The sequence below is a fragment of the Myotis davidii genome, unplaced genomic scaffold (assembly GCF_000327345.1).
Source record: "Myotis davidii unplaced genomic scaffold, ASM32734v1 scaffold49, whole genome shotgun sequence".
Lineage (NCBI taxonomy): Eukaryota > Metazoa > Chordata > Mammalia > Chiroptera > Vespertilionidae > Myotis > Myotis davidii.
This window is the reverse complement of record NW_006300375.1, coordinates 4,990,476-5,013,597: the sequence shown is the minus strand read 5'-3', so window position 1 is coordinate 5,013,597 and position 23,122 is coordinate 4,990,476. Positions and strand designations below refer to the sequence as shown.

Sequence of the window (23,122 nt, the reverse complement as noted above, 5' to 3'; positions counted from 1 at the left end):
ATAAGAGGGGGTCTGTGGCTGGGGGGAAGCCCAGGTCCTGGGTGTCAGAAGGAAGCTGGTGCCAGCAGCTGGGGGAAGGAAGGCCTACTCTTGCATGAATTACATGCATTGGGCCTCTAAGAAATCACAGAGATAAAGAAAGCTTGTGATCATGTTTGTCTCTACAGGTTTGAGTGGACTTTCCTGCTTTCTTCAGAGCCATAAAAGCAGGAAAACCCTGCTATATACTAGTACATAAAACCCTAATATGCAAATAGACTGAATGGCAGAACAATGGATCACTATGATGCGAGCTGACCACTAGGGGGCACATGCGGAACATGGCAGGCGTCAGCAACAGGTGGCAGAGCACGGAACATGATGGGCATCAGCCGTGGTGGGATGGTGGAGCAGATGAGCGGGGGCTCAAGACCAAGTGGGGTGCCAGTCGCTGTCATCAGGTGAGCTGCTGGTGGTTACTGAAAATCCTTTGCTCCCGGGCACCAGGGTCCCACCCAGCACTCACACCTGCTGCTGGCACTGGCCCCGCTAGCACCCGCTGCTAGAACCTGGTGCAGGACCCAAATGCTTAGCACTGTCAGTGGGTGCGAGCGGCGGCTGCAGGCCCTGATGGCCCATCAGGGCTTCTCCACCTCCCCCTGCTCCTGAGGGGCAATCGGGGCAGCAGCCACCACTCGCACCTGCTGATGGCACCAGCCCCGCTCACACCTGCTGCTGGTGCTGGCCCCAATCACTCTGTGTGGTCAGCGGGTGCGAGCAGGGCCAGTGCTGTCGGCGCATGGGAGCGGGAGCAGCAGCAGCGGCGGCAGCAAGGCTGCTGGCAGACAGGGGACCAGGGACCAGGGCGGGAGGAGCCGGGGGGGATGTGGAGGATGGGCTGAGACCCACCCCTGTGCCCACCCCAGCCTCAGGGCCCACAGTTCCTTTCAAGGTGCACAAATTCGTACACTAGGCCCCTAGTTTCATTATAAACCAGGAGGAAGGAGGAAAAAACCATTTCAAAGATACACATATTATGATACCCAATACCAGAGAGAGAGAGAGAGAGAGAGAGAGAGAGAGAGGGGGAGTGTGTGTGTGTGTGTGTGTGTGTGTGCTACAGGCCCGGTGCACAAAATTCGTGCACCAGGCAGGGGTGTCCCTCAGCCCGGCCTGCACCCTCTCCCATCTGGGACCCCTCAGGGGATGTCAGACTGCCTCTCTCAATCCTAGACCACTGGCTCCTAACCGTTCACTTGCCTGCCTGCCTGACTGCCCCTAACTGCTCCCTTGCTGGCCTGATTGGCCCTAACTGCCTCTGCCTTGCCCCGCACCCAGGACCCAGAATTCTCTCCTCTGGTCAGTCGCAGGGACCCAGGACCTGGGCCAGCTTCGCCCAGGCCGGCCACAGTTGCAGGGGACTGTGGGCAGGCGGCTTTGCCCCAGCCGCAGCTACTGGTGCCTGGGACTGCAGGGCAGGCGGCTTGTCCCTCTCCCAGGCTGCAGCCTGGCTGGTCCCCATTCCTCTCTCTCAGTGTTGAGTGTCTGAGTAGTTCCCACGTGAGGTTGTGACAACCATTTGCATATTAGCTCTTTATGATATAGGATATACATGTATGTGTTTGAAGATAGTCAGAAAAATCTGGAAGATATTCACCAAATTATTAAGTGTTACATATCTCTATAGGGAGTGGAATTTCAGACAAGGACATTTGAAGAAACTTTCAGAAGATATAGAAACTTTGTTGCTATAAATTTAATAATATTTAGTTGCCTGCAAATGAGCAGATAATGTTTATTTTTCCTCATTAGCTTGTTTCTTTGCTTCACATATATAAAGTACATAGGTTCACAGACCCAGATCAATATCCAATTTAAAGCCAGGTAGTAAAGGAAGTGTAAATCAGTTTTGTGCTCTGTGGCAACACTTCCTAACTCCACATTCATCCATCTTTTCTGTCTCCAGAAGTCAGCCAGCAGCTGTCATCTCTTTAGTTCAATTGCTTTGGGCAGTTCGATTCAATCAACAGGTTCCTGCATACTGGTTTCTTCATTAGCAAATAAACTTGACTGCTTTTTTGAGAAATATGTGCCCTCTATTGTAAATGTGCTCAAAACAAACAAAACACAAAACTTGGAGGGAAGGCTCTCTTTACTAATTTTTGATATTTGAAAAGGGCATCATTTGTTAGCGCTGAGCATTCCTAGTTGGAGAACCCCCATCACAGCCGAATGGGAGCTTGTTGAAAATGGGTGCTTTGTGTCAGTCATGAACTTAATGCTTAAACTAAATCCAGAATTTAAAAGCATTAAGATACAAAGTCCCCAAATTCTAGGCACCTGGTATTCCAGAAACGTTAGACTACCAGAATCATGTTCAACATTATAAACATGATAGGCACTTTAATAATCCATTTCAGATGATTATATCTATCAGGCCCTGGCCAGTGTTCTAACTTGTGGTTAGAACACCACAGGTTCGCTTCCTGGTCAAGGGCCAGGGCACAGGCGAATGTTCTAACCACAGGCCAGGGCACATCAGTAGTTTCTTTTTTTAATATATTTTTTTATTGTTGATCGTATTACAAATATCTTCCATTTTCTCCCCCTTCTCCCCATCCTCCCAGCCCCTACCTACCTCCCCCCACCCAGGTCCTCACTACCCTATTGCCCATGTCCATGGGCTATGCATGTAAGTACATAAGTTCTTTGGCCCATCAGTAGTTTCTTGTTCATTGTAATGAAATGTCACCTCTACCCAAATAATAGGAAGGCATTGCTTTTTTTTAAAATTTTTCATGAATGAACAGTTTCCATATCCAAGGATCCATGGTATCAGCTATAGACAGGCTCTAGGTTGGTTCAGAAGTCATACAAGCACCAGAAGATGCTCAATTTCTGATCTTCAAGTTGCTGCAGCCAACCTTTCAACAATTCCAAACTGCTACGAATATCCATGAAACTCAGCAGAAATGAGGACTGGTCTTAAACTTGACCACTGGGAACTTTGATGAGTTCCCAGGCGACTAGTTATGGGACCCTATTATTTAAAAATGGGGACTTGATTTCTATATAGTTGTGCATTATATAGCAACATACATAATTGCAGGCAAGACTTTTTTATTCAAGTGCACATCTTTTAATCCCTAAGAACCTGAATTCAGAAAGGATTCCACATTCTTCCATCCTTTACAAAGAGGCATAAACACTGTTATTTGAACAAGGAGACTGCCAACAAATGTTTATTGGCCCTGCTATCGACAAGCACCGTGGCAAGGAATACACTAGAGAAATGACCTCTGTCGCTGAGTAAATAGTGAGATTGACCTGACACTGTGTCTCTAAAGTACAAAGTAACACCAAAGGATGATGTAAGGTCCGGAAGCACAGTTTCCAAATGAGGAACATCAGGCTGGACAGGTGGGGCTGCTCACCCAAAGACCCACAGCGGGGAGAAGTGACCCAGCCAGGACTCAGCTCCAGTTTTCTAAAACCGAGCCCATTGCCCGCCCACCCCCCTAAAATGTTGGTGGAAGTGTAGACATATACATTCAGTCTGTGGAATTTCCAAGGAAAGAGAGAGACTAGTCACAGTTTAAATAAAGAGTATCTATTGCATTTTAAAGAAAATTATAAGCACAATCCAATCTCCAGGGTAGGTCATTCAGTTTGTGAGCATGACTACAGAAAAAAAAACTTACATAAAATATATGTATCATGTGTTAATGGTGACAGAATATATTTCTAAAAACAGAACATCTGCAATTTTTGACTGATGACTGCTGATGGGAAATCCATGCCACTGTCCAGTGCTGGCCTCAGGCTCAGCAGGATGTGCTCATGGCTAGGAGGTTAGTACAGGGACCCCTACAGCAGGGGACAGAGGTCCCTGAGGCACACAGGGTCACTGCACCACAGGGAAGAGAGAGCTGGAGATCTGGCATAATCTCTGTGTGGCCTTCCTTGAAATAACTTGTCATTCCCATTTGCCTTCTCTGGGAGGTAATAAGCAGAGGTCAGGTCACATGCCTGTAGTTTCCTGTGCATAGATTCTCAATGGATATTCTTGACTCAATGAAAACTGCATTCTACCCCGTAGATGCTGTCAGTATCCAATGATGTAACTGTAGGTGTCTTAATCTAAATCATATACAGAGAAAAGTCCTGAGTGCCTAGGAAGGCTGATATGTTAAAACCAAAAGGCTGTTGCCCCCTTGCTGTGGACTGAGTGTTTATGTACCTCCAAATTCATATATTGAAGCCCAAATCCCCAATATGATGGCTTTGGAGGTGGGGCCTTTGGGGGGTGTTTATAGGTCATGAGAGTGGAGCCCTCATGAATGGGATTAATGCCCTTATAAGAAGAGACACAACAGAGGTTCCCTTCTCTCTCTCTCTCTCTCTCTCTCTCTCTCTCTCTCTCTCTCTCTCCTCTTCCCGCCCCCTGCCCTGCCATGTGAGGATGCAGCAAAAAGAAACTTTCTACAAACCATGAAGAGAGCCCTCACCAGAATCAAGTTTGCCAACACCCTGATCTTGGACTTTCAGCCACTGTGAGAAATAAATGTTTATTGTCTAAGCCACTCAGTCTATGGTAGTTTGTTATTGCAGCCAGAGCTGAGACACACTTTCGCCGATTCCATTTCTGCCACTTGCTAGCAGTGTGACCATGCACAAGTTAGTATTAAAAGGCTCAGTTTTCTCATTATTAGAATGAGTATAATAAGACATGGGCAGTAAGCTCCTTGAAATTGCTCTTCGCAATGATTTTTAAAAATTTGACACTAAAGCAAAGGCAAAAATAAACATGTGGGATGACATCAAACTGAAAAGCAAAGGAGCCCTAGCCGGTTTGGCTCAGTGGATAGAGCATCCACTGTGGACTGAAGGGCCCCAGGTTTGATTCCGGTCAAGGGCACATGCCCGGATCAATTGATCCCTAGTAAGGAGTGTGCAGGAGGCAGCCAATCAATGATTCTCTCTTATCATTGATGTTTCTATCTCTCTCTCTCCCTCTCCCTTCCTCTCTGAAATCAATAAAAATATATATTTAAGATAAATAAATAAAATAAAAAGCGAAGAAAACAATCTACAAAATGAAAAGGCAACCTACTGATTAGGAGAAAACACTTTCAAATCATATATATAATAAAGGGTCAACAGCCCAAAATATATAAAGAACTCATACAACTCAATAGTCAAAAAAAAATTTTTTATTAAAAAATGTGCCGAGGATCTAAACAAAATTTTAAAATTTTAAATTAAAAAAAGAAAAACATTCACACAGAAGAGATTTAACTTGTCTGCTTTGAAGAAATATATTAAAGAAAGTGGAAAGTTAAAAAAAAATCAAACCCCAAATAAGGATAAAAATAGATGTATCCTCTGTAAAAAAAAATCTGGGCAAATCTACTGAATCATTCATATCCATTCAGTATTCAGAGCATGAGGTGAAATACCTGAGTATAAAAAATTAAAAAAAACAACAATATTTTCCAAATGGTCAGATGGTCAACAGGTACATGAAAAGATGCTCAACATCACTTATCATCAGGAACTGCAAACCAAAACCACAATGAGATATCACCCCACAACTATTATAATGGCTATTACCAAAAACACAAGAAATAGTAAGTGTTGGCGAGAATGTGGAGAAAATGTAACCCTTGTGCACTCTTGGTGAGAATGTAAATTGGTGCAGTCACAGTGGAAAACACTTAAAAACAGAACTACTATATAATCCAGCAATTCAATTTGTAGGTGTTCTATTTGAAGAAAAAATCAACCGAAAAAGATATCTGTACCCCCATGTTTACTGCAGCACTATTTACAATAGCCAAGACATGGAAACAACTTAAGTGTCCCTTGATGGATGGATAAAGAAATTATGTATATATATTAGTGGCCTGGTGCACAAATTCATGCATCAGTGGGCTCCCTCGGCCTGGCCTGCACCCTCTCGCAATCCGGGACCCCTTGGGGGATGTCAGACTGCTGGTTTCGGCCTGACCCCCATAGGCCAGGCCAAGGGACCCCACCAGTGCACAAATCTGTGCCCTGGGCCTCTAGTATACATATAAGATCTTTGGTTAATCTCTTCCCTCCCCCCTTCCTCTTCTTTTTCCTCTGAGATTCATCAGTCTGTTCCATGTTTCCATGCCTGTGCATTGAGCATCTGCCACCACTCAAATGGTCGAACGGTCGAATGGTCACTTAGGCTTTTATATATATAGATATTAGAATAAAATACTATTTAGTCATAAAAAACAACAAGGAAATCTTTGATGGCATTATGGTAATGCTAAGCGAAATAAGTCAGGCAGAGAATGACAAATATTGTATGATATCGGTCGAATGTAGAATCTAAAACAAAACAAAACAAAACAAAACCAGAGCTCATAGACGCAGAGAACAGATTGGGAGATGGGGGAGCAAATGGATGAAGGTGGCCAAAAAGTAAAAACTTCGAGTTATAAAATAAGTTAGTCATGGGGATGTAATGTTACAGCATGGTGCCTACATTTAATAATACTGTATTGTGTATCGGAAAGTTGCTCAGACTAGATCATGAAAGTTCTCATCATAAGAAAAAAATTGTAACTAAGTGAAGTAACAGATGTTAACTAAACTTATAGTGGTGATCATTTTGCTACAAATATCAAATCATTATGTTGTACACCTGAAACTATGTAATGTTATATATAAATTGTCTTTTGATTTTTAAAATAGAAAAAAAAATGGGTATAGCAATAGTACTACCTCATAGAGTGATTAGGAGAAAAAACAACTGTACTTAGCACAGTCCCGATCAGCAAGAGCTCAATTAATGCTATTTAACTACTAAAATGGTAATGATTATCACCTCCTCCTTATGCTCTTTTTTCAGACATGATATTTGCTATATTGCATAGAAGAACATTGTTTTGGTAGAAGTATTATTATTATTATTTGCTGTTGTTGTTGTTAAGCCTCACCCAAGGATATTTTTTCCATTGATTTTTATTTTTTTTAAAGGTTCTCATTCTTTCTTTCTTTCTTTTTTTTTTAAAGATGCTTTTATTGATTTCAGAGAGAAGCCACGAGAGGGAGATAGAAATATCAATGAGAAATCGCTGGTTGCCTCCCACAGTGCCCGGACCAGGGCCCGTGATGGTACCGGCAACCCAGGTACATGCCCTTAACCAGAAATCGAACCCATAACCTTTCGGTGCCCAGAGGGGCAGGGGCGACGCTGTAACCACTGAATACCGGCTAAGGCAGAAGCAATATTATTTGACTCTGTGCTGATTTTAGGGGCAGCAAAGGAACGTGTACCTCCCTCTGAGAGCTGAGACACCAGGTACGGCTGCTTCCCCTGTGCCTGCCTCCCCTGGGCCTGCCTCCCCATGCATGACCTGTTCCTCGTTTCTCAAGCTCATTCTTATGTCAGTTCATCGGCCCTGGCCAGTCTCGGTGTCTCATCCACCAACTCCGTTTTCCTCCACCCACTCTGGGCCTGGGACCACCATGCAGACCCGAGGCCTCTGCCTCCTGCGTGCCCTGAGGAACACAGAGGGGTGCAGTAACGGTTGTCGCAGGAGCGCAGAGTCTATGTAGGTGCGAGGAAAACAAAGCCAAGGAAACTCCCACGGAGACGCCTAGTAACGCAGGGCTCACTGACAGCCCCGGACAAGGCCATTTCTGAGCTGGCTTTGAAGCCTGAAGGAGAAAGATGGGTAAGAATGGAGGCCACAGCAAGTCAGGCGGGCGGGTACCGCAATGGTGCTAACCAGGACACCAGCAGGGCCCTCACACGGTCACACTTCCCATCTTTTGGGCCCGAAATTGTTCTCATTCCCCTTGTACAAAGGAGGAGAGCGAGGCCCGAGGAGACGAGGCGCTGGCACACGGCGAGGACTGGGCGATTGGTGACCCACAGGGACCCAAAGCCAGCCCAGCGCCCTTCCCACCCCAGCCCACCCCTGCCCACCCCGCCCCACAGCCACAGAGGGGTGCGTTCATGGAACAGGCAGAAACAAAGCAACCAGTCCAGAGGAGAAGGAAATCCGATTTTAAAACGCAGAAAAGCTCCCGCCAGGGTCAACCCTGCAAACCAGAACACAGACAGTGCTCTGCTCCAGGCGGGGGCTGGGTGGCTGCCTCACCTGCCGCCGGAAGATTCTGCAGAGCTGAGCACCTTCCCAGGACACAGAGGCCGCTTGTTCCCTGTGGCTCGTGGCTCTGGGCTCCTCACGTCCCTGCCTGCCTGGGCCCCGGCACCACAGCTGCGAGGAATGTTCCAGGTGGATCCCATTGAGAGAGAAGCGTCAAAGTTTAAACTCTAAACCAGTGGTTCTCAACCTTGGCTGCACATTAGAATCATCTGGGAATCTTTTTAGAATCCTGATTTCTGGGCCTCCTCCTCCGGAAATTCTCTTTCTCTGTTATGGGGTGAGGTCACAACATTAGTAACAAAGAAACAGGATTTCTGGAGGATGAGGCCCAGAAATCAGGATTCTAAAAAGATTCCCAGGTGATTCTAATGTGCAGCCAAGGTTGAGAACCACTGGTCTAGATAAAAACAGGCAGTTGCCCAATATGTTACACCTATAAATTTCAGTTTCCTTTACTGTTATTCCCATATGATTGTCTCCTTCCCTGCCCTGCCATTAGGCGTATGCCATCATCAGGGCGGGGAGAAAACGCCGGGGAGCCCTAACCATGCTTGGGTCTGGAATGCACAGGTCATGGGCAAGAGTGGGGACAGCCTGCAGAGAGAGACTGGGAGACAGAGCCCAGAGAAATTAGGGGATGGGTGGTTTCCAGCATGTTCTGAAGAACAGCACAGGTTAGCAGGTGAGACATTTTCACCCCTCGGACCCCTCGGACCCCTGGGACCCAATGGACGTCTTCCTAAAGAAGGGCTGTTTTCCAGGAAGACCAAACCCAACTGTCAAGCCGGTCAGTGAGGACGCCCGCCCTCCACCTCCTCCGCCCTCCTTCCCCGGCTCACAGCGCTCTCTCCTGGTGCAGGGCAGGACCTTGGTCCCTGCACCTGGGACGTCCTATTTGAAGTCACAGAGCTTCTCGGCTCGGCCATTTGAAACTCACCCCGTGGGTTTTGCGAAATCCAAGTCTCACTTTAATGGTTATTTACACAACATTTTCTTTAAATAAATGAATCGAATATACACGTCCTTCTGTCCTTGAAAACTTCAATTCACTTTAACGTTTACTATTTTAAAATACAAAGGTTTTAAAACGGGAAAATAACGATTTGACAGGCGAAGGTCATAATTATTTATTGATCATGTTCTAATCCTTCTCATTCCTTTTCTTCTGGTTAATGTGAGGTTTCTTGCCTGGAACTTGGTGAGGGTGCTTACGGCTAAGCCTGGAGTGGGCTTTACCGCCAGTAACAAAGCCATTGGTGAGAGACTATTTTCAGCACTTTGTGACAACCTCTACAAAGCAGCACTTTGTGACAACCTCTACAAAGGTGAAGGACATGACTGCATTAAATTTGACATAACTCTTTGACTGATTATAACTATTAGGAATTACTGGAGGAAAAAGCCTAGAAAATAACAAGTATGAATGAACACTAGATGTATACTTGGCTGAGAAGCTCTCTAGCCATAGCTCTAAGTACAAAGTGGATGGAAAGCGAATCTTCTGTGAATTACTGCCACCTGCTGCTTTGAATCAGGAAGGCATTTTACAAATCATAGGGAGACGATTAAAAAAGAGAAACCAAAGCTCATTTTGTTGACATGAAATATCTCATATTTTTATTGCTAAACCTTTGACCCAAGCACGTTCATTTTTTTTCTGTGATCCTCCCTGAGTGACTCACCTCATTGGTGGGTGATGAGATGCTTCCATTTGGTAATCTGCTTCTATTTTCCCATCATGCAACTACATTCATTTTGAGTATCAGCTTGTGTTAACCTTTTTAAAATCCAAGGAAAATCATCGGACATGTATTGCTTTCTGTAGCATTATATTGTAGGGTCCATATAACATTAAATCATTTTTGAAAATTATTAAAACAACTCATCCTAAGTTATTTAGAGTAGCTACTTAAGAGATTTATATATTGAAAGTGAAAGCACACTCCTTGGCTGGTCCGATGGCAGTGGGTTATAAGAACTGTTTAAATGTTAGTACCGCTAACTTCTAACTTACCTTAAGTTAGTAACTTGGCTTAAGTTAGCAAGTTAGTATCACTAACCCCCCCACTGCTAAACTTGACTGGCTTTTACCATTTGATTTTGTATTCAATTAAAATACAAAGCAAAATATTTACTTTGGGAGGAAACGTTCTTCAAGGAATGCACTTATAACAACTAAGAACAAAACCATTCTTTGTCCACGTTTAATAGCAACTACATGATCTTTCCATTTTGTTTATTTGTGTTCCCAGAAATGGGCTTTTGCAGATAGAGCGTATCCTTTCATCTGCACTCAGCCTAAATGCCAGTTTCCTGTGGCGTCGGGGACTGGAGCATACCTCCCCTCAGTACTGGCCCCTGAGCTGGGGCCCGGACAGGGTCACTGTCACGGGTGAAGCCGTGAGGTGATAACCTGGGGAAGGGGCGGGCTGTCGGGGGCGGGCTGTCCAGGGCGACTCTCTGCTCAGAAGGGAGGAGCAGTTTTCCGAGGACCAGGTGTCATCTCGCTGGCTGTCTCTTTTGCGGGTCAAGGGTCCCCTTGTGGTCACGGTTACCTGATGTCGAGCTGCCAGTACTTGTCAGCTGTCCGTCTCTGTGAGCATCTCCCAGCATCTCAGGCCTAACCACTTTGTTTAGAGGAATTCAGGGTTGAGAGCTAAAGTGTGGGGCCGCAAGGGAAAAATCCACAAGTCTTTCCTCAACCCTGTTCTATTATATTTGCTTCAGTTTAAAATAGTAATGATAATAAAAATAATAACAAAGCCAGCATCATCTTTCTTCCCTGAAGAAGGAGGCTGGCCATCCATCAGAGCAAAGCAAAGACAATAACAAGGGTGATATCACTCTCAAAAGCCCCTAATTATGGAGGAAATAATACATTTATGTTTCTTTTTCATTTTTCTACAGTGGAAAGAGTCTGAATCCTATAAATACCACTTTAGATGACCTCTAGTCCAAATTTCATCATGATTTCAACTGATAGACCTGGTTAAAGGAAATGAAGAATTAGAACAAATACCTGGGTTCCTAAGGCTGTCTGCCCATTGCTCCCCAAACCCCTTTGCCTCTTATATCTGAATAGTGTTTCCTCAGTTGCCTAGATTGTGACCTCTGTTCCCCCAGCATGTGCATGTGTATATGTGTGTGCATGTGTGTGTGAGCGTGTGTAGGATGAGTGTTCCAGACACCAGCACAGCAAGAACAGTGTGCCCACCTCAGGGACCTGCATTGCTTCTCTGTGTGCTCCCTTGAGGACCAATAATTGCATTGATCTGGATATCAAATGTCTTGCTTTCCAGGGGCCAGAATGGAAATTGATCCCTTGTAGAGATGCATGCTTCTAGGGCCCACCTCTCTGATCCCCATCTCTGAGATCCTAGTCACTGTCTTTAGCAAAAACACCCTACCCGATCCGGGCAGAGTCTCTGGGCTGACTTTATCCTGCTACCTAATGCCTCATATTCTCATCATCCACCCTGTTTTCTGCCCAACCCACCCCCAACTACAGAGCAAGTGTTTCCCAAGTTCTTTCATCTATGCATCCCCGTGCCTAGCACCCAAACCCAGACTTCATAGGTATTCAAAAAGTGTTTTTAGACTAAATTAACAAGTGAGTGAATAAACATTTCAAAAAATTCACTGACTTTAATATACAAAGTTTTCCAGGCCTTGGTAGAGTCCGGTTACTCCTGATGAATGGGTTAAGGCTCCTCTGCAAACTACAAGGTGGCAGTAAAGGACGGGATTCAAGGGGTGGGAGGAAAGAAGGACAGAATTCAGTGACAGTGCTGAAGACAGCGCTGTTGCCCCTGGCCCAGGGCTGGAGGGACCAGATGTGTGTTAATAAGGCTCCTCTCCTGACCTCACTCTAATCAGAAGGAGCTCAGAGCACCTTCCTTTAAATCCAAAACACTGACAACACCGAATGCTGAGGAGGATGTGGAGCAACAGGAACCCTTATTCATTGCTGGTGGGAATGCAACATGGTACAGCTACTTTGGAAGACAGCTTGGCAGGTTTTTACCAAACTGAACATACTAGCATTCTTACCCTGTGATCCAACATCACCGTGCTCCTTGGTGTGTACCCAAAGGAGTGAAAAACTATGTCCACACAGAAACCTGCATATGGCTACTTACAGCAGCTTTATTCATAATTACCCAAACTTGGAAAATGTTCCTCAGTAGGTAAATGGATACACTGTGGTCCATTCAGACAGTGGAATATTACTCGCTCAGTGCTAAAAAGAAATGAGCTATTAAGCCATGAAAAGACATGGAAGAAACTTAAAGATATATTACTAAGTGGAAAAGGCCAACATGAAAGTCTATATTCTGTGTGATTCCAACTACAGTCTATGACAGTAGTCATATATTGGAAAAGGCAATATTATGGAGATAGAAAGGATAAGTGGTTGCTATGAGTTAGGTGGGAGGGCGGGGTGAACAGGTAGAGCAAAGAAGATTTTTAGGCCAGTGAAACCACTCTACTAGTATATGAAACTTGAATAGTGGACACATGTCATCATACTTTTGTCCAAACCCATAGAATGAGCACCAATAGCAAACGCCAGCATAAACTAGGGACTTTGGGAGATAAGTGATGTTTAATTTGTGGATTATAACAAATGTACCTCTCCAGTTCAGGATGCTGATAGTGAGCAAGGCTGTAGGGGGTAGGTACCTTGGAAATCTCCATATTCTGCTCTTACAATTTTTCCTTGAACTTAAAACTGTCCTAAAAATAAAGTCTATTAAGAAAACAAAACAAAAACAACACCATAGTCCCTGGGGGTGTGGTTCAATGGTTGGAGCACCCTCCTGTACACAAAGGGGTGGTGGGTTTGATTCCCCGTCAGGGCACACACCCAAGTGGCGGTTTGGATTCCTGTCTGGGCAGTGTGGGAGACAATCGATGTTTCTCTCTCTCCCCCTTCCTCTCTCTAGAATCAATTAAAAAAAAACACCATAGCCCTAACCGGTTTGGATCAGTGGACAGAGCTCGGGCGGACTGAAGGGTCCCAGGTCGACAGAGCTCGGGCGGACTGAAGGGTCCCAGGTTCGATTCCCGTCAAGGGCATGTACCTTGGTTGCAGGCACATCCCCAGTGGGGTGTGTGCAGGAGACAGCTGATCGATGTTTCTCTCTCATGGATGTTTCTAACTCTCTGTCTCTCTCCCTTCCTCTCTGTGAAGAATCAATAAAATATATTTTAAAAAATATATATGTATATAAAATATTTTCAAATAGAAATTTATTCCTTTTTAACTTGTTAATTGTTTTAAAACTAAAGGACGAATGAAGGAAGCAGTGATTATTACGGATTATTACATGAATATTACTGAAAATAATTTTGTCCTACGCAAGAGAGCTCTGCGGGGGTCAAGTAGTTGGTACCTGCTACTGACCCTGAAAAGAAAAAGGCCCGGAAGCCGCGCTGCGTGCCGATCGGTCACTGCTCACTTTTCCGGGTCCAAAGCGTCCGCCCCGCCCTGGGCTAACCTACAGGGAAAGGAAAGGCACGAGCGCTCAGAAAGGTGCCTCTCTGGCGGGCGGGGGCGCGGCGAAGGGGTGGGGGGAGGGGCATCTGTAATACTTTCACCAATAAAGAGAAATTTAAAAATGAAGAATAATGAAAAAGAAAGAGAGGCGCCTCTCTGGTGTTGGGGGCCGCTCTTCGGGGAAAAACCAGGCAAGTTCCTGGTCGCGGCACTTCTGCCTGCGATTGCTGGGCGCCTGCTTTCCATGGGCTCACTTTTAAATCTTACTGCTAATCATGTAGTTCTTATTTTAGCCTCCGTGGGCAAAATTCACTTGCCTCCCTTTCTGTTTAGATGGGGGCCCCCCATCTTCCTCCAGGGGTGACTCTGCCTACACCCTTCCTAAGAAAACGCCCTGCCGCTCTGAGATTTACCGCTAATCGAGTGGCTTCATCGCACTCAGAGAACCGCTGGGACCCACCTTTTTGATTCTAGTGGATGTGACCGGGGATTGTTTTGCATGCCAATCTCCCACAATGCTCCAGGAGGGCTGCCTGGTGCTCCTTTACCTCCACTACAGAGGGAAAGGCTCTTTTCTTGAGGAAGTTCCTATATTTAATGCTTTCATTGAAAAATATATGGTTTATATATGATATGTAGGTTCATATATTGAAAAATAACCTGCTATAAATAATCACCGTAACTGTAAAATGAATAAATTCTTAGAGCTTTATATAAGCCACACTGTAAGCCACCTCTTTGGCTGGTCCGAGTGCAGTGGCGCCTACAATTAATTGATCACAGCCAGTTACAGATTTCTTTGTTCCTTCTGCACTCCCACTGCTTCACTTGACTAGCCTTTTGCTGCATAAAGGCATAAAGAAATTTTTTTTTCTAAGTCCTGCCTGACGGTAATGCATTGTGCGTGACTTTCTGTCAGCAAAGACCAGTGGACAGCAGCGGATTGAGCTTTCATGACCCTGCGTGAACCACGCTGAAAAGGGAGGTCCCCTTGTCTCTGGAGAGCTCTCTGAAAAGAGGTTTAAAGTGATCTAGGAAATGAACCATGTCTCATGCACCTTCCTATCCACAATGTCAGGCGTGAAATAGCAGGAATTGGAGGCTCGTGGTATTGGCTTACGACATGGGTCCACCAAGCTTTGCTTTTCTAGTAAAACGTAAAGATTTGGGGTTAAAAGAAAAATCCATTCTCTTCTCAAATGCAGGCTTTTGCAAACCAAGATTCTTTTGGCTTCAAATTATGGTGTATGCAATGGTTGCAGGACATACCATGCAATATTTGGGATATACTCATACTAAAAATGACTTATCTGAAATTCAAATCTGACTAAGCATCTTGTATTTTATCTGGCAACCCTATCTTAGTCACACAAGTCTTAGAAAATAACACCTATCCCACCCACCCCCCACATTTTATTATCTATGCTTCCTTTTTTTCCTTCCTTCTTTCCTTCCTTTTTTTGGCAATGTTTCTACTGCCTTGGACACCACAGCAATTGGTTTTATTTGTTGCCACTCTTTCATTGTGGATTTTTCATTATGGAGTAGTAGAGAGAACTCTTAAAGAAGGAAGATTATTCTGGCCTTGCAAGGAATGATCTCTGGCTGGCCTTGAGCTGCCCATTTGATCCCTCAGAAGCTCGGTCTTTTCATTGTAAAATGAGTTTTCCATACCAACCTAATCAGGTTGTAAAAAATATTAAGTTAAATGAATAATACAAAAATACTTTGCACCTTATGAAATACAACACAAACATAAGGGCTTTCTTTGGCAAATACAGAACACTGGCTGTGCAACTGGACTGTTATTCTCTCACAGTACCACTTATGGCCTTTCCTCGGGGAGTGCTGTTGCTGGTGTGTGATTATAGCAACAGTAATTGGCTTAAACAATCCACTGTAACTAAGGTGGTTCGCCGTCTCAGCGTATGCCCTTTACTGAGGAAACAGTGAGGTGTACTGGAAAGGGGGCGAGATCTAGATTGAAAACACCCACAGGGAGCCCTTGGTCTCTCTAAGCCTTGGGTGGTGGTCCTAATACCGCCATACCTCTGGGTCAGGTTGCTGCCAGATGAAATAGGATGATACTCATGAAAGTGCTAGGGAAATCCAATGATCTCAGGTGCCTTGCATTGCCTGCACCTGTAAGGACAAACCAAATCGTTTCCTTTATTAGATGTATACGTATTTGTGGCATCCGTCCCACAGCACTCCTCCTCGGTTCTGATGCTGTTAGGGGACTGCACTTCCATCTAACAAACGAGGAAAGAGGATCATTGTTCTGACCTCAGTTTCAAGTGAGGAGGCAGCTGAATGGCTTTCTTAAGGTTACACAGAAAGCTAAGTGCAGAACCAGGAGGAGAAAGTGGCTTGGAGGCCTGATCTGGACATCCCAAGATATACTCTGCCCTTCTCCGCCTTCTCCTCTAGTTTCAGACTCTTGGAATGTCCACTTCTCTATCTTCAAATTTTAACAGGATTGCCAACTTTGAAATTTCTCTTAATTTTGTCTAAGTGTTGTATCATCAAATATTAGTCTTTCATCCTGGCCCTGTGGCTCAGTTGGAGCGTCATTGGGAACACGGAAAAGTTGTTGAGGGTTTAATTCCCAGTCAGGGCAAATGCCTGGGTTGATGGGAGGGGATATTTGTTAATTAGATTCCACATACAAGTGAGATCATGTGATACCTGTCTTATTTCACTTAGGCTGATACTCTCCAGGTCTCTCCATGCTGTCTCAAAGGGTAAGAGATTCTTCTTTTTACTGCTGCATAGTATTCCATGGTATAAATGTACCGCGATTTTTTTTATCCACTCATCTACTAATGGCCACTTGGGCTGTTTCAAAATCTTGGCTATTGTAAAATGTGCTGCTATGAACATTGGGGTGCATACATTCTTTCTGATTGGTGTTTCGGGTTTCTTTTCATGTCTGTTGGCTATCTGTATGTCCACTTTGGAGAAGTGTCTATTTAGGTCCTTTGTCCATTTTTTAATTGGATTGTCTTCCTTTTGTTAAGTTGTATGAATTCCTTATATATTTTGGATATTAACACCTCATCAGATGTATCATTGCCAAATATGTTCTCCCATACAGTGGACTCCCTTTTTGTTTTGTTGATATAAAAGCATTTTAAGTAAGATAAAGAAACACGGAACAATGTTGTATTTCACATGCAACAATGTTGTATTTCACATGCGGAGAGGGGCTACTTTGCAAAAGAGACTAGTCAAATGCAGTAGTGAGAAGGGAGGCAAATAGAAGGAGGCTTTCAATCTGTAACAGACTGTGTACAAGCATTTGTGATAACTCACTACATTCGGACCAGTGCAAACTATCTTTCGCTGCTTGAGCTATTTAAAGCCCTAGAATTTGTTCACTTTTCCCTTACAGTGATAGTTTTAGTTTTAGTAAATAATTACATTCATAGTATCCATTATATGTTTTCTCTAAGAATCTCCCAAGAGCATCTACTTACCAATAGAGAGTGTTAAAACATTTGTCTTTAACAAGAATCAGAAGCACTGCTGGGCATCCTGGGAAGAGACATACAAATTAGCATCTCGCCACTAGGGCTTCCTTTTTTTCTCGTCCGGTTTGTCGGGAGTGGCTCAGAGGCTCAGGGACCCCGGAGAGCTGCCCAATCAGCGCTGACCTCCTTTGTCTATTTACCACGTGTGTCCCTCTCGGGACAGCTCGGTAAAATCTGGAGAAAACTCTAGCAGCCGCTCCCCACCTCCGCAGTCTGTCTCCTGCGGGAGGGCACAGGCGCCGCCCATGGCCAAGATCACCCGCCTCCTCGTTAAAACCTCACTGACGAGCCCTGACCCGCCTGGTTTGTCGGGCGGGTGCCGTCCTGTACTCCGAAGGACTTCTTGATTCTCCGGAAGGTCTCTGGTTGGATTCCCTGTCAGAGCATATGTGCTGGTTGTGCATTCGATCCCCAGCGGTAGCCGATGGAAGTTTTGCTCTGGCATCTTGTTTCTCTCCCTCCCCTTCCTCTCTGTCTAAAAATCAATACAACTTAAACATAAATAAAACCTATCTGATGAAAGCTAGAAGCCACCAGCATGAGGAACATATTTCTGTAAAAGCGTCAGAGAAGCAAAGCTCAGAAAGACCGGAAGATTGCCTCTGATGCAAATAACAGCAAGGAGAGGGTGTGTGTGTGTGTGTGTGAGAGAGAGAGAGAGAGAGTATCTAAAAAGCTTGGAAGGAAATACAGTGGAACCTCGTTTTTCAAACTTAATTCATTCCAGAAGGCTATTCCAGAGAGGAAGGGAGAGAGAGGGAGGGAGAGAGAGAGAGAGCGAGCCTGGTTGCTCAGGGTGCAGATTGAGCCTGCAAATGAGGTATATGCCCTTGACTGGAAAACCCACAACCCTTTAGTCCCAGCACTGACACTATCCACTGAGGCAAACTGGCCAGGGCTAGGTCTATAATTTCTAACTGTATCTGCCCTCAGATGTCTTTTCTGTGACCTACATAATAGATAAAACGATTTGAACTAGATCTGGCATTTAAAAATTGGGGGATTTCAGCCCTGGCCAGGTAGCTGAGGTGGTTATACACCAAGGTTGTAGGTTCAATCCCCGGTCAGGACACATACAAGAACTGGCTGATGAATGCATAAATATGTGAACAAATTGGTGTTTCTCTTTCTCTCCCTTCCTCTCTGAAAATTATCAATCGATAATTTCTTTAATTGCGGGATTTCACACAATGTCTGGCTTTTCTTGAAAACTCTGAACAGCAACAGCAGGACCAGATTCCCATGGACAAGAAGTAGCCTCCTCCGGTGGAACGCAGAATCTCAAAGTGCGCCCTGGTCACCATCACTCCCCATGGCCCACATCCAGCCGGTGTCATTAACTCGCCCGCCGGGTTCCTTGAACACTGGCATTTTCAACCTGGACCCCAAAGGTCTCTCAAGGCTCCAGTCCCCCAAATAGCTATGATTCCTGCGGACACTTTTGTAGCAGGTGGGGAGAGAGGATTTGATTCCCATCTCACCCATGGTTGAGGCATCAGTTTTCAATCCAATCAGAGCTGAGCCCACTTTCTTTTCATGAGAAAATCCAGGAAGACGGGAGGGCTCCTTTCTCACACAATTCCTTCTCCAAGCCTCTTTCTAAAAGGCCCCCTCCCCAGTCTTTGTAACAAGCGGTCCTTTGTCCTCTCTCTGCCCCAGTATCTCCACAGTCTAAGATGGGAAGATGTTGAATTAGAGAACTGTGCTCTAGGCAGGCTGAGCTGTGGTCAAGGGGGACCTGCATCAGGGGAGGCCCTCACACTGGGTGGACCCAAGATCTCCAGTTCTCCACTGGGTCATCCACATGGTGTTTTGTTACTATGTGCACAGCCCTCTGGGGCTCGCCATGGCTCTCGCTTTCCCAGCCCTCCCCTTGGCACAGCCAACTGTCATGTGGGTAACAAGGCAGACTCTAAGAAGGAGGGTTCTTTACCTTAGTACTGGTCCCACAGATGTATTTTATTTTTTAATATATTTTTATTGATTTCAGAGAGGGGGAGGGAGAGAGAGATAGAAACATCAATGAAGAAAATCATTGATGGGCTGCCTCCTGCAAGCCTCCTACTGGGGATCGAGCCTGCAACCCAGGCATGTGCCCTTGACCAGAATTGAACCTGGGACCCTTCATTCCAGGGGTCGACGCTCTATCCACTGAGCCAGAGTGGCTAGGACCCCACAAATGTATTTTAAATACCTCTAACCTATAATAATAAAAGCATAATATGCTAATTAAACCAGACGTCCTTCTGGAGGTCCTTCCGTCCTTTCAGACGAAGCCGGGGCTGCGAGGGAAGCCCAGGTCCCGGGTGCCAGAGGGAAGCTGGTGCCAGCAGCCAGGGGAAGGAAGGCCTACTTTTGCACGAATTTCATGCATTGGACCTCTAGTTTATTATAATATCAACCAAGGAATTAAGGTAGCCATACCCTCTCAGGGTTTAATCTCTTCGCTCCACCTGACAGCATCAGAAGACGGGGTAAGATACCCCTGTAACTTGCTATTGATGTGCACTGTGATGGGCTGCAGGATCAGGCTTGTTCCTGGGCTCCTGGAGCACTTCCTGGCCCACATCCCCTACCCCAGGGCTGGTCAGGGATCATAGGCAGGTGGGAAAGGCATCATTGCTTCCTTAGGGCCTGGGGAAGGAGCTAAGGGCAGAGGTGTTCTCAGAAAATACCCTTGAGCTAGCAAGGCGTGGGGGGCAGGTTGCCGAGGAGCCCCCTGGATCTGTGTGGTTTGGGGTCAAAGAAGCCAGGAAGCCAGGTCGAGCCCCATCAGAGCCCCTGCCCACTGAAGCCTTACAGGCTCTGAGAACTTCTCCCAAAGAAGCACTTTTTAAAGTTCAGTATTTCCCAAGCCAAATTACAAACAGAATTCGACCTTAATGGAGCATTTATTAACCTCCTTCAGAAGTGTTCTGCCAACACATTTTGGGAAAGGCTGGAGCAATGGAAAACACTGGTTCTTTCTACTTCTGGTTTCCTGATTTACTGGCCGTGTGGCTTTGGGCAAATAGCCTCTCAAACTTCCATTTCTATTATTATATGACTAGAGGCCTGGTGCATGAAAATTCATGCACTGGAGTGGGGGGTCCCTCAGCCCTGCCTGCCCCCTCTCAGAGTCCAGGAGCCCTCAGGGGCGGGAGGCGACCCGGCGATCAGGGGAAGGTGATGCCCCATCACACCTCTGCTGCTGCCACTGCTGACATCGCAAGCCTCCGCCGGCCCTGGTTACCTGAGCCTCAGGCAGCCGGGCTGCTGCCATCCAAGGCTTGCCTGTGCCTAGGGCCAGCCCTGGGAGGCTGGGGGGCTGGGTGCTGCCATCTTTGAGGGCGGGGCAGTCAATTAGCTTGTTCCCTCCTTATTGGCTGTGGGCGCCGCCATCATTCGATCCTTTGCGATGACGTGAGGGTCAATTAGCATGTTCCCTGTTTATTAGATAGGATGGGGGTCATCATATGTGTCCTGCTTATATTCCAGGGCTGACATGTGGTCAGCTATGGGAGCTTCTGAAACAGACACTAGGCTCCAAGCCTGACACATCTGATTTAGACCAGAACTGGGGGGTCAGGACTCTGTAGACCCACACCCTTTATTAGGGTCTGCTTTGTATCTGCACAATGCACAGAACAGGCAGGAGAGGCAGAGCTGAGCCCCAATGTAAAGGGAAAAGGCCTCAAAATTAGCATTTCAGGCTCCGCAGAGCTTGGAGTTGGTGTCTGAGGATCTGCGCACCAATTTCCTGTCACACCCTGGGAGTCATGTCCCTGACTCAGCACTTATGAGGCTAGAAGCTACCTCTCAGGGGAAGGCTGTGCTTCTTTAGCAGTAACTCCAACCTCGGGACTCAGCTGCTCCATGTGACCTGGAGCAATACCCACCCTCCTCCTGTGATGACCACATGCCAGGAACAAAGCTAAGCCCATGCCCACATCATCACACAGAACCCTTACAAATACCTGTGTGACGGGGCTGTGTCTCTCCCTTACACATGGGAAAGCAAGCTCCCAGGGGAGTTAAGTAACCTGCTCAAAGTCACATGGTGGAGTCAGCTTGGACTGAGGCTTTACCAAAATATGCCAGATCCCTGCTACATGGTCAATGGCATCTATGATCAGTTTTTAAGATCTGGCACTATATCTATCCTTAGATCTCTCCAGGTGTCAATAGATCTTCAGACACACCAGTAAGACAGTGACAATTGAACATTCCTCAAACTTATACAAAACACAACTGAACCGACTCAATTGACCCCATCATTTCTGCAATGAGTTCAAGTTGTGGGGACAGGAACTGCCCTAGAACAAGACTTAAGAGACAAAGTGCTGACACCGTTTGCCGATGATTCAAACAGACCAATTGTAAAAAGATGTTTTTGGGGAAATCCAATTATAGCCTGGGTACTGGATGAATTCTTGGTTATTCTTAGCTGTGATAAGGCACCATAGCTCTGTAGGAAAATGCATTCAAAAATGTATGGGCGCCCTAACCGGTTTGGCTCAGTGGACAGAGTGTGGCCCTGGGTTCGATTCCGGTCAGGGACATGTACCTTGGTTGTGGGCTAGATCCCCAGTAAGGGGTGTGCAGGAGGCAGCCAATTGATGATTCTCTCTCATTGATGCTTCTCTCTATCCCTCTCCCTTCCTCTTTCTAAAAAAAATAAGAAAATGTAGGGGTGACACGAAATGTCTTGGCTGTGTCATTAAAGAAAAAGGGGGATGAACAGATAAAGAAAATGTAGCAAAATTTTGGTAACTGTCTCAGGTGGGTGTTGGTTATGTTATGTCCTTTGGTTTTGTGTATGGAAACGTTTCATAATTAAATAACAAATCGGAAATCTGGATGCCACACCAGTCTTTGGTCGACTCACCCACCCTCAACTTCCAATCAGCTGGAGTCCTGGAGACCCTGCTCACCCTGCTAGAGCCCACCCACCTTCCAACAGAAACACAGTGGTCTCTGCAGCTGCTGGGAGCTCCCTGGCAGACATGAGACCTGGGGCTTCCCCCCCGCCCCCCACAACTATAACAGGAACACATTTAGAAACCACCTCACAGATCACTTAAATGGGATAAACCAGCAAACTGCTCACATAGGGTCTGGCTTTTGCTAAGTGGCCAGTAAGTGAACTGTCACTTTCATGATTAAAAGCTCACTGATATCACTTCCCCACCAAGTTCCAGGATAAGGCCAGACTCCTTAGAGCAGTGGTTCTCAACCTTTCTAATGCTGCGACCCTTTAATACAGTTCCTCATGTTGTGGTAACCTCCAACCATAACATTATTTTCATTGCTACTTCATAACTGTAATTTTGCTACTGTTATGAACCGTAATGTAAATATCTGATATGCAGGATGTATTTTCATTGTTACAAATTGAACATAAAGCATAGTGATTACTCACAAAAACAATATGTAATTGTGTGTTTTCCGATGGTCTTAGGCGACCCCCGTGAAAGGGTCATCTGACCCCCAAAGGGGTCGCGACCCACAGGTTGAGAACCGCTGCCTTAGAGCAAAAAGACCCCCGGCCTCTGGCCCTAGCTCTTCCTGCCTCAATTCCCACCCTCACCACCATCCTTCCCTCTACTTGGGGTTTTTTAAACACCTTACAGATTGTTGCCTCTGCTTTGCCTCCACTTGGAAAAGTCCACGTCGTCCTCCTCCTGGCTCCTGCATCAGCCCCCCTGAAGGGCTGCTCTAGGCTGTCACAGTCCCCTCTGGGCCCTGCACATACCTTCTCCACTGTGCAATCCCAACCTAACGGATTTACTTGCCCATCCCCTTCCCTGGGCCCTAACCAGTCAGGGAGATGTGTTCACAGGCAGCCTACATTCTGCAATTTAGGGATCGCTTACTCAGTGAAGACTTTCCCAGAGAGCCTGGTCTCCAGATTGTACTTCAGAAGAGGATATATTTTTATTTCTGCCCCAGGCTCTTTGCCAATGTGCCCATGAAAT

The 23,122-nt window shown here is 45.8% G+C and overlaps 1 long non-coding RNA gene across 1 annotated transcript in view; it reads right to left on the bottom strand.

Annotated features, from left to right (window-relative positions):
- The window catches only part of LOC107185193, a 25,439-nt gene that overhangs the window by 1,114 nt on the left and 1,203 nt on the right, over nt 1–23,122 (bottom strand). Inside the window, exons 2-3 of the long non-coding RNA XR_001516111.1 lie at nt 16,735–16,737; nt 12,859–12,869 (exon numbers count right to left, since the gene is read on the bottom strand). This is a non-coding gene — a long non-coding RNA (uncharacterized LOC107185193). The remainder of the gene's footprint in view (nt 1–12,858; nt 12,870–16,734; nt 16,738–23,122) is intronic.